Raw genomic sequence first — 11,070 nt, 5'->3', positions numbered from 1 at the left:
GGACAACTGCATGAACATTCAGAAACATATCTAGACACTATATGTTCCCCTTCTTCAAACCTAGACTTCATGCCTGCTTGAATGCTCTCATAATGTTTGGGTTAGATATCCAAGGGAAAATGCACTTGGAATACAAGCAAAGATTGGATCATAGTACTTTTGGGAGCGTCAAGCATCTCTCACATATGATTTCCATTGAGTCCAAAAGAGTAGAATTAGGATTGCAAGGGCAAGGCTCAACATGAGAAGCAAAAGGGTTAGAATTAGAATGACCAATATGGCAACACATCAAACTATGAGATTGCGAGAGCCACATGAGATCACAATCGGTAGAACCAATGATGGAGTCATAGAGCTAGCAATGTCACAATTAGAGATGAGCCCCCCCCCCCATCTATGACATTAGTTGTCAAGAAAGACCAAAGATTAGAATTGAGCAAGCTCCTGTGAGCCCCCCTCCCTCCCTCCCGCAGCCTCTACCTCCCTACCCTCCTCCGCCTCACTCCCTCGCCCTTGCCCTCCCTCACCCTCGCCGTACCCCCCTCGCCCTCGCCGCACCCCCCCACCCCTCGCCTCATCCTGCCTCCACGCCCTCACCCCTCGCCCCTCTGCCCCTCGCCTCCTCGCCTCACCTCTCGCCTCGCCCCTCGCCCTCACCCCCCCGCCCCTCGCCTCGCCCCTCCGCCCGCCCCTCGCCTCGCCCCTCCGCCCGCCCCTCACCTCGCCCCTCGCCTCGCCCCTCCGCCTCGCCTCGCCTCGCCTCTCGCCACGCCCTCGCCCCTCGCCTCGCCCCTCGCCCTTCCGCCCCTCGCCCCCCCGCCCTTTCGCCCCGCCCCTCGCCCTTCACCCCCCCCCCCCTCGCCCTCCGCCCTCGCCCGTCACCCCCCTTTCGCCCCTCCGCCCTCCGCCCTTGCCCCTCGCCCTCGCCCCTCCGCCCTCCGCCCTCGCCTCTGCCGCTGTCCCTCTCCCTCGCCTTCGACCTCCGCCTCCGCTCTCGCCTCCGACTTCCGCCCTCCGTCCCCTTCCGCCTTTCGCCTCTGCCCCCGCCTTTGCCTCCGCTTCCCCCGCCCGCCTCGATTCGTCTCGCCTCATCCTCTTCCGTCACACCCAGGCTCCATCCCTCGTCTATCTTCCCTCCTTTTTTGGTGGCAGCCTCTTCTTCATCGAAGGTCTCGTAGTTTGTCTTGGCGGTATGGGGGCTCCCTGCCCGGAACCGGAGGTCCAGCCGAACCCTCCCTCTCCAGATGCCTACCGTGTGATCTTGACAGAGCAACAGTTGTCTCGGGTACAACAGGTTGCCAATGACTTTGCCCTTACTTCCATCTATGGCAGAGTCATTGGACACTCTCCCTCCAGATCAACCATCAGGGACTGGCTCCAGTCCACTCTCATGCTAGAGGACAGCCACATCGAGGAGGTGGCCCTTATGGGAAGGGGCATCTTCTGGCTTAAACTCTCCACTGCGAAAGCTGCGAGCAGCCTGATTGCTGGTTCCCCCACATCTGTGGACGGAAAGATCATCATGATAGTCCCTTGGTACCGTGGATTCAGCACAGCGGACTTTGATGCTTGTTTCCGCATACCTCGCCACCCAGTGACGCTAGTTTTTCCAGACCTTGCTGCTGCGGCTGCTGCGGCCGATAGTTAGGGACCTGGGTTCCCACTTTGGCTGGGTGATGCATGACACTTTCGTCGACGCGGTTACTGCGGCAGGAGCTCCCCGAGTCCGTGTGGCTGTGGCAGACCCTGCGACCCTGCAGTGATTGAGATCGTGACAGATGCTGGCAGCATTACTCAGAGCATGGTAGTCACAGGACAGCCAGCCAGGCCAGTGCCTGAGGTGTCACGGCTTTGGGCACCTGGCTACTGCTTGTCCACAATTCTCCAGTTCCTCTCGGCCCCCCCGCCCCCCCCCTCCGCCCCCTCCCCCCCCTCCGGGCAGCCACGTCAGGAGGAGCAGAGGCAGCCGGAGTCCGGTCCAGAGGTGGCTGGCGGCTGGATCGAGGTCAGAAGGAAAAGAGGAAAGAATAAGAAGTTTTCTGACAAAGGCAAGGAGGCAGAGGTCACCCAACCTGCAGCAGCGCCTCAGAGACCTGACAGGCAGCTGCCCCAGGGTCCTGGGAGAGCTTCTTCTTCGACTGTAGCCCGCCCTCTGCAGCCTTAGGTCCCTCTCTCTTCGGCTCCCCAGCCCCCTTCCACTCAGCCCCAGCCCCTTCCGCAGCCGCAGCCCCCTCTTCCCGACCCGTAGCATCAGCCCCCGCCTCTTCCTCTTCAGCTCCCTCCTCTTCCTACTCAGCCCCAGTCCCACTTTTAGCCCATCCCCCCTCTCCCATCCCTCTCAGCTCTCTTGCAGTGTCAGCTGCACCGATGGCTCCTCAGCCGCGGACAGCCCCCACTCCCCCTCCTCCGCCCCCCCTGCTAGTCGCTTCCGTGGAGTCTGAGTTGCCTACCCCTTAGCCTCCTTCCCCTTCCGCACCCCAGGCAGGGCACCCCGAGTCTACACCGCCCCTGGAGCAGTCTTCCCTGTCTGCTAGGCCGACCCCCTCAGTTGCAGACTCTGGCGGGCCTCGGCTTCAGGAGAGAGAGCTTCCTCGCGACTTCTACAGATCTGGTCCCTGGGATTACTTGGATGTGGCCGACCTTAGGACCTTCCCTGCTTGCCTCGACATCAGTATCTTCCTGCTCCGTAAAGGGGCGGATGGGAAGATCGCAGCCTTGGCCCCGAGGGATGGCCCTAGCTTTGCTTTCACCTTTCTCAGCGACGGCACCGAGACTTGGACAGACGACTCGGTCTGGGAGGCTCTCAGAGAGCAGACGCACGCTCAGATTTGCTCCTGGATAGGCCCGTCGGGTGGATAGCTTCTCGAGACTCAGTGGTCCGAGGGTGACGTGCGCCTGCGGTGGCGCTGCGCCGCCAAGCGCTTCAGATTGATTGTGATCCTCAGGCCCCCTCTGTCGTGGCCCCTTCCCTAGGATGTCAGGCCTGGACTCCTCAGAAACTCCGAGCCTTCTACGGGATGACTACCTCAGAGATCTCGAGTTGGCTCGAGAAAGCGTTTGTCCATGGCACTAAAGGCCTCACGCCTTTGCTAAAAGTTTTGAAGAACGGGCAGGACGACCCAGCCTCCCCCTCCAAACCCTCTCAAAAGCGTCAGCGCCTTCATTCTGAAATGCCAGCTTCTTCATCGACATCAGCCGTGAGCAGACAGTTGTTCGCAGCCTACCAGTCCTCATCATGAGCTTACACCTTGTCTCCTGGAACGTGAACGGCTTTCATTCTTCTCGCACCTCCTAGGAAGCTCATCTTGAGACAGGAACTTTAGCCAGCAGTGATTGGTCGCTTGGATATACTCCTGCTCCAGGAGCATAAGCTTTCAGTGGCCCATTCTCGTAGCTGCGGGAAGATCCTCCCTGGACGCTCTCACACTTATTGGGAGCCCTCGATCGGTGCACAGGGGAGGAGTGGCGGTGTCTGTACTTCCGTTTGCGAGTCGTTTGCCCAGGGAGTTTTTGGTCATGGTACGTTGATGATCCCAGGCCGTGCACTCTGGGTTGGCCTAGAGTTGGAGGGCTCCAAAATAGGAATCCTCAACATCTATGCAGCCACAGACCTCCGATGCAGAGCCACTTTCTGGAGGACACTCACAGAGATTCTCCCAGACATGGATTCATGGATTGTTGGTGGAGGTGACTTCAACAATCTGGAGACTTTGGAGGACCAGCAGGGCAGAGGACTAGAGTTTACAGGTATAGCTCAGGCAGAGCAGTCCGCTTGGGACTCCTTTATCTTCGCGACAGGAGGTAGGGACAGCTGGAGAGACCCGTCCTTCCGCCAATGGCACGGGAGCTTGGACTTCTCGTGGGGCTTCCGTAGGGAAGGAGGCAGACTCCTGGAGAGACTGAGGAGCTTCGGATCCAAGCCCTTCGAGCCAGAGCCCTTCTTGAGGAGACTCTCCAGCGCCGCTCAGAGTTTTCTTATCACGCCTCCCTCTCCTACTGGGCTCGGAAGGGCGACTGGATGAGCAGAGAGTTCTTTAGGACGCATGGCCAGAGGGCAGCAGCAGGTGATCAGCTCCGGAGTCTTAGGACAGCGGAGGGGCACATCGTTACAGATCCGGAAGAGGTCTTGGGATTGGCTACCGACTTCTACAGGACTCTTTTCCAGCAGGAGCAGCTTGCCCCTTGTACTAGCCGTTCCCGCGAGGAGGTGTGGAGGCATATTCCACCCCTTGTTCAGCCCAGTATGCAGGCGACGTTGATGGCACCGTTCACTACTGTTGAGATGCAGGAGGCCTTGATGGCCATCGATGGGCAGAAATGCCCTGGCGAGGATGGGCTCTCTCGCGCTTTCTTCACCTCTTTCTGGGATCAGATCCATCAGCCCCTCCTAGCCAGAGGATTTTCAGCAGCGGACATATGCCAGAGAGCCTCTCTTCGGGATTGATTTGCCTCATCTCGAAGGGAGGAGACCGACAGGAGATCTATCAGTGGCGCCCGATCACTCTTCTCACCACTGCCTACAAAATCCTTGCCAAGATGATCAGCGCCAGAGTTCGGCCTCTACTTCCTGACCTCATTCATGACACTCAGACAGGCTTTGTCTAGGATCGCAGTATCCTGGATAATGTCTTTACCTTCTCAGAGGCGACGGAGTGGGCTCAGCACAGTGGGTCGCACTTAGCCATCCTACTTCTCGACTTTGAGAAGGCCTATGATCGAGTGGACTGGTCCTTCCTGGAGGGTACTTTGGAGAGACTAGGATTCCCAGTAGGATGGATTCAGGGTATCTCAGCGTTATACAGGACAGCTTCCAGCAGGGTCATCATCGGCGGCAGGATGGGAGGGCGATTTCGTTTGGAGAGGTCAGTGCGTCAGGGTTGCCCCCTCGCTCCTTACCTGTTTCTCTTCTTCGCTGAGGCGATGACATACTACCTTCGGGCGAGGTTGACCGGGATCCGGGGTGTTCGCCTTTCCATCAGGGAGGATACGGAGCTCCTGGACTCGGAGTATGCAGATGACACAGCGCTGTACGTTCAGGATGATGAGATGATGTTGGAGAGGGTGAGGCTGGCCTTAGAGGTCTTCTACTCGGCAGCCGGTGCGAAAATCAACTGGAACAAATCAGTTGGTTTTCTCACAAACCCTGGGGCATGCTCACAGTGGGGGAGGTTTTTGGGTTTCAGATGGATCCCGCGGGGACAGACAGCCAGATATCTCGGCTTTCAGGTCATCCTGGACATCACGCCAGCTCAGCAGTTTCTCCCAGTGCTAGATTCCATTCGACGGAAGCTGGCTTTCTGGAGCACTGCTAAGCTCTCTCTTGCAGGTCGTGCTCTTGTAGTCAACCAGGTTCTCCTGGTATGTGGCCTCCTGTTGGTGCTTCTCGAGATCCAGCGTGGCACAGCTCAGGAGGTTGGTCCGGAATTTCCTGTGGTCTGGGGGGGATGGTCTCAGAGATACCAGAGCCAGGGTAGCCTGGCAGACAGTCATGCTGAGGGTGGCTTGGGGGTCATTGATCCTGAGCTTCAGAGTCAGGCCCTACTGGGCAAGTTAGTTATCCGCGGTTTGACCCCGGGGGGGCAAACGTGGAAGATGTTACTTCAGCAGGGGATCGGTTCTTGCATCCCGCGCCGAGGTGGAGAGTGGCTACCGTCCCTCCGGTGGATCTTCACCTCTGTACCGCTCACTCACCCCCACTCCCCGCTCATTCGTAGCCTTCTCATGGTTTGGAGGCGACTCCGTCTCAGTCTCATCCAGTCCCCTCCTAGCTGTCAGGAGGAGATCGACCGCCAGCAGCTCATCTGGAACGATTAGGTCAGAGATGCCTCGGGCCTTCAGCTGGGGGAGAGGTCACATATCATGTGGGACAGTTGGATGCGGGGGCCACCTCGGTCCCTTCGAGTTTGGAGGGACACTTACAGGCACTTGGAGACCGTTGCTCTAGCAGCCGCAACTGGAGGTGTCCGTGGAGCTCACGCGAGACGCACAGAGATAGACGGAGCGATTCCTGTCAGTTGGCTGGCTCCACCCGAGATTCAGATCCTCATGCCTAGTGATGACCATTGGCTTGGACAGTTCACCCCCCGTGGCATCCCACTGGTGGTTGCAAGCCGGATGGACGACATCTCTGTTTCCTTCTTCGCGGTTTTGGGGACAGCCGACTCAGGAGAGAGGGTGTGCTCATCGACCCCCTTCTCCCGTGGCAGAGGGTTCGGGTCGTAGGCCTCATGGGGAAGGTTTGGCGAATCGATCCTAGTATAGAGCAGGATCAGCTGCAGTTATGGCGACTCTGGCTTTGGGAGGGGCGGGCCTTGTCAGAGCTTGATTGGGACGCTTGATTGGGACCCAGGTGAGTGGAGATGGCCAGAGGTTGTGACAGGCTAGGGGCCGACCCCTTTCTTCACTTACAGCACGACATTGGGCAGGCGAGTTCACGGGAGGATGCAGAGACGCCCGCCCACCCAGCGGCCCAGTTGGTATGCTCAGGGTATCTCTAGGCTATTTTTGCAAGCCTTCTGGAAGGCCTTGTGGGAGAGTTGGCGGCCGCGGAAGATTTCCTACTTCCTTTGGCTACTCGCCCACAAGGGTCTTCCAGTGGGGAGCTGGTTGCGGCAGGTTGGTCAGGATGGACTTTGTCAGATCTATCATGAGGACGAGGAGTCACCAAAACACTGCCTATGGAGCTGCACTCGCACCCAGGAAGTGTGGAGGTGGACTTTGGGATCCTTACTCGCGCAGCACCGGAGCTAGGTTTGATCATTTGGGGCGCGTTCTGCTGGTGCAGCACCACACTTGGCTTTCATCATTGGCTTTCATCAGTTGTTCGAGGCAGGCCCGCAGGACCCCATGTTCCTTATCACACAGGGGACTTGGGGGCCGCTAGAGGGCATTCCGCCGCACCTGGCAGAGGCTGACACAGGATCTCAGGAGAGGCAGCCAGTCTGGGAGATTATTAGCAGCATCGCTGGATGGCACATTTGGACCTCGCGGTGCGTGCAGATCCTCGATGGCACCTCTCTTTCGACTGCCCAGGTCATGACCGACATCTGGAGTGAGATTATACACACACTCAGAGGCCAGTGGGACCAGATATAGGGAGATTCTCAGGCTGGTCGAGAGAAGCGGAGACGATTCCTCCATGATTGGGATACGTAGGGCCTCTTCTTCGAGCATACTTCTTAGGGCCTTCAGTGGCGCTATTCACCACCTCTCTGGCTGTTCATTCACACTCGCCTGATCCCTCCGTGAGAGAGAGCTTTCTGTTTCCTTTTAGGGCTGCGTCCGATTTGTAAATGCAGCCCCGTCAGCTGCAAAGCTGGCCTCATGTATCTTGTTTTCGAAGTAATATTATCAGCACTATTTTTTTGGAAAAAAAAAATGACATTAGTTGTCAAGAGAGATTAAAAATTATGGTATGCTCACACATGCACATGGTTTGTGATTCTTGGACTGAATATGGGCATATTGCGTTGCCTTGCTTGTGTGTGTTGTCATAGTGTCAAGTCATCGAAGTCTGTGGTAGTCGCTCACCTTGTTGGTACATTCATGCCAAGTGCTGCTTATCATTTTACATATTGTAGTAGTTCGAGTCGTGCCAGTTGTCTTTGCTCTATAGACGCTCTTGCTATAGTTGTGAATCGTTGAAGGCTCGTTGTTTTAGCTTGTGATTGCCTATTGCATCTAGGTTAAACATGCTTGTGAGTCATAGGATTTGAATACTGAAAGGTCTCAGATAATGATTGTGGTGTTGCACAATAGTAAATCCAATGTGATGCTTCAAGAGTGAACTTGCTAGAGCAAAGCTATAAGCCCACGGCTTCACAGTAATGGTGTCAAGGGTTGAACATGGTTGTGCATACCCCAAATTAACTTAACATAGATCAACCCATTCTACATTCTCTACAAGAGAATGGCAAATAAGAATACCAATTGTGCTCTTTCAAAACTCTCATAGCCAAAGGCATAGTAAAAAATAACTAGAGCTTAAGAACCTCTTAAAAGTCACATCTTAAAAGATCTAAATTAAAGTCAGATGATGAATAAGAAAAACACAAGACTCTAAGAATACCAAGAACATTCCATAAAATAGGCTCACCATCCTATAGATATTATTATTAAGGCAACCACTCTAGCTATCAATTGCAAAGTTTTGTGGCTACTAATGAGGGGGTTTCCATTTTCTGAGCAAAAACCCCCGAGCGACGAGTGGACAAAAGGTGGGAGGGGTCAAAATATATAGGCTCAAGTCATTTTTGGGGAGCAAAAAATTCCAAATTATTTCAAGGAATATGTAAGTAAATATGAAACATTGATAAATAGATATAGATATAAATATACCTTTATATAATATACATATATAATGTCCAATTGGTGACTTATTTTATGAGTTTCAAAAATCCTTTCTTTTCCTTTCACCATTGCTTGGATCATGAAATTTTGAGCAAATATCCTCTTTATGGTTCCTCGGGATGACCTAAGAAAAATAAATAGTACCTTTTTAATAGACCCTCTAAGTGTATTCTGCCAGAGGAATATGGTTTGAAGAGCTTGCCCCAACCCTATTCCGCTGGCGAAATACCCTTGGAGAGCCTATGCAGAAGGGCTCATAACTTTTGCTCCTTAGCTCAGATTGAGGAGTTGTAAAAAGGAAAAACGTTCAAAATTTAATGATCTATGCAATGGTAGGCTTAAAATTATACTTTTTATAGTTATAAAAGAGAAAAATTAAAATTTCAAGATGTATATGAGAGTTACAACTTCTCCCTAATTCATATTTTGGTAGGAAGGAGTTTAGTAGAGACCACATTTCCTAAAAAATACTTAGGTTTAGAGAATTGGGAATATTTTTAAAATCCCTACCTTGCCTTCCCATATTTGATAATGTATTAGAGATTAATTTATGATCGATTATAACGGCTTCAAGTATGAGGTTTCTAATATCTTTTTCCTACTCATCTAAGGAATATGGTATACATTGTTATATGAGAGCTTCAAATATGGGATTGCTAAAGATTAGGGAAAGTCTTTTAAATTGATTGAATTACCATAATACTCAAAAGACAGTATGGTAGGGAGGCATTTATAGGAGTGTCTAAAGTGTTCACTATTTGTTCATATATAGATGATGTTCTCTAAAATGAGAGTTATAATGAAAAATAAGTAAGTATATGGTTCCATAAATGAGAAATTAAGAAAGAATTGTATATTCCTTTGAGAAATATACAAGCATGGTTGGTGTCAAAAACTATTGCTCGGACTTTTCTGCTCCTAGGTTTTTGCTCAGATGCTGTGCACATCCCTACTAATGATAGACCTCAAAATTCTTCCTTGAGCTAATGCAGCTTTCTAGATCAAGTCAACATCCTTGTTGGTCATTTGGAGGTTTCCTTATATGGATCACTTTTGTGAGTAGTGTTTGATTCAATCATTAGGTCTCTTAAGGGACTTGACCATTTTCTCATGCATTAGTACTATAAAATCAATTAGCATTTCCTTTCCCTCTCAATTCCCTACTCAATTCTAGCAATGTTAACTTATCCCACACATCCATGGTGACAATTGTGTTGGTAAGTGGTGCAACTACAAATAATAGTCAATGAACCAAGTCAAGTCATCCTTGATTGTGTTACGATGCACATCATCTTGTGTCACTGTATTTGTAGTCCCATCAGTGATGGATGTTGTGCACAACCCTTGAAAAAATGTCTATTACTTTGCATCTCCTTCATCTGGGACTTATTAAACCTGGGATATGAGTTCCTTGGTTATTTATTACCTTGGCCACCTCTTTATTAGATAAGTGTACCCCTCCTATGTGGTTTTCTATCTTGTATGTGGAGTGTGGAGACCAAGCATGGGATTCTTTGTGAACTACACAAGTATGGTTTTGAATAGCATTAGGAGTCACAGCTTATTGAGTTATATTGAGTTTACCTAGAGGTGTACTTCTAGAGTTTGTAGGCCTCCTTGCTATGTGTTACAAATAGATAGTTCCTATAATGGCCATTTTCTATAGTGTCTTCCCTTTCTATAGCTAGGTTTGAGCCAACTTCCAAGAGGTGTTTCTTAAACTTCCTATTGGAAATTACATTCTCCCCATTTTTAACATTCTCTTGCTTAGGATTGCTTGTGGGTTGCAATTACATCCTGATCTCTGATGCTCACCCTTTTCTTGTTTGATTTTCTTGTTTATTGTGAGTTTAGTAGTTGGGTGTGCATTCTTAGGTTTGAGAATTGATGAGAAACTCACAAGGATTTTAGCTAAAAAGCTAAAATAGTTTCTTATGGGCAAGTCACATTGGAAACCTTTTAAAAGTCACAAGAGTTTTCCATTTACACAGCACAAAATGCATTTTTTTGACATACACAACATTTTGGAGAAGTACAGAAGGCAAACAGCCTCAAAAAAGTTTTCCAGTGGTTTTGTTGATGTATGCTACAAAGGTTGCAATGTGAGAAAAAAGTGGCAACATCAGAAGTCAAACTAGCATTCAAGATGGCCCAAAAATAAAGAAGAAGGAAAATCTTGGATAACTCAACAACTGCACAGAGACATGAGGAATGGAGACAATCAAAGACTTTTGTGAACCACAGGTGGACAGATAGAGCTTAGGAACTTTGTAACAAAATGTACAATGTACAACTCAATAGAGCAAAGTAGTGACTATATTATGTAAAATTTGCAAATTCAATACATGTACACTTAAGGTCCTAGAGTAAATAAGTGGGTATATGATGCAAGGTTGGAAATTCAATACAACTACTATCATTGATACAATATTCAAAATTAGTTGCTACACTTTGCAAGACTTTGAAAACTTACTAAATACAATGTACAATCAATATAGTCAAAATAGTTAGCGACTATATGATGCTTGAGTTCTGCATTGTACTGAACTAACTTTTCTCTAGCTAAGAGTGAAGGCCCTCTTTGCAACTTTAATTGCTCACATCTTTTAAAAATCTTGCACGTTTGCCTTTTCATCTTCCTCTTGCTGCCTCTCTTACTGCTACTAAATTAGATTGTCTTCTTTAGATTGAATGGCTTCATGTGATAAAGCTGGCACTATA

Source organism: Dipteris shenzhenensis, chromosome 7, assembly GCF_047967505.1.
Source record: "Dipteris shenzhenensis isolate YYH24624 ecotype China chromosome 7, Dip_SZ_1.0, whole genome shotgun sequence".
In the NCBI taxonomy this organism is placed as follows: domain Eukaryota; kingdom Viridiplantae; phylum Streptophyta; class Polypodiopsida; order Gleicheniales; family Dipteridaceae; genus Dipteris; species Dipteris shenzhenensis.
Note: the sequence above shows the minus strand (reverse complement) of the source record.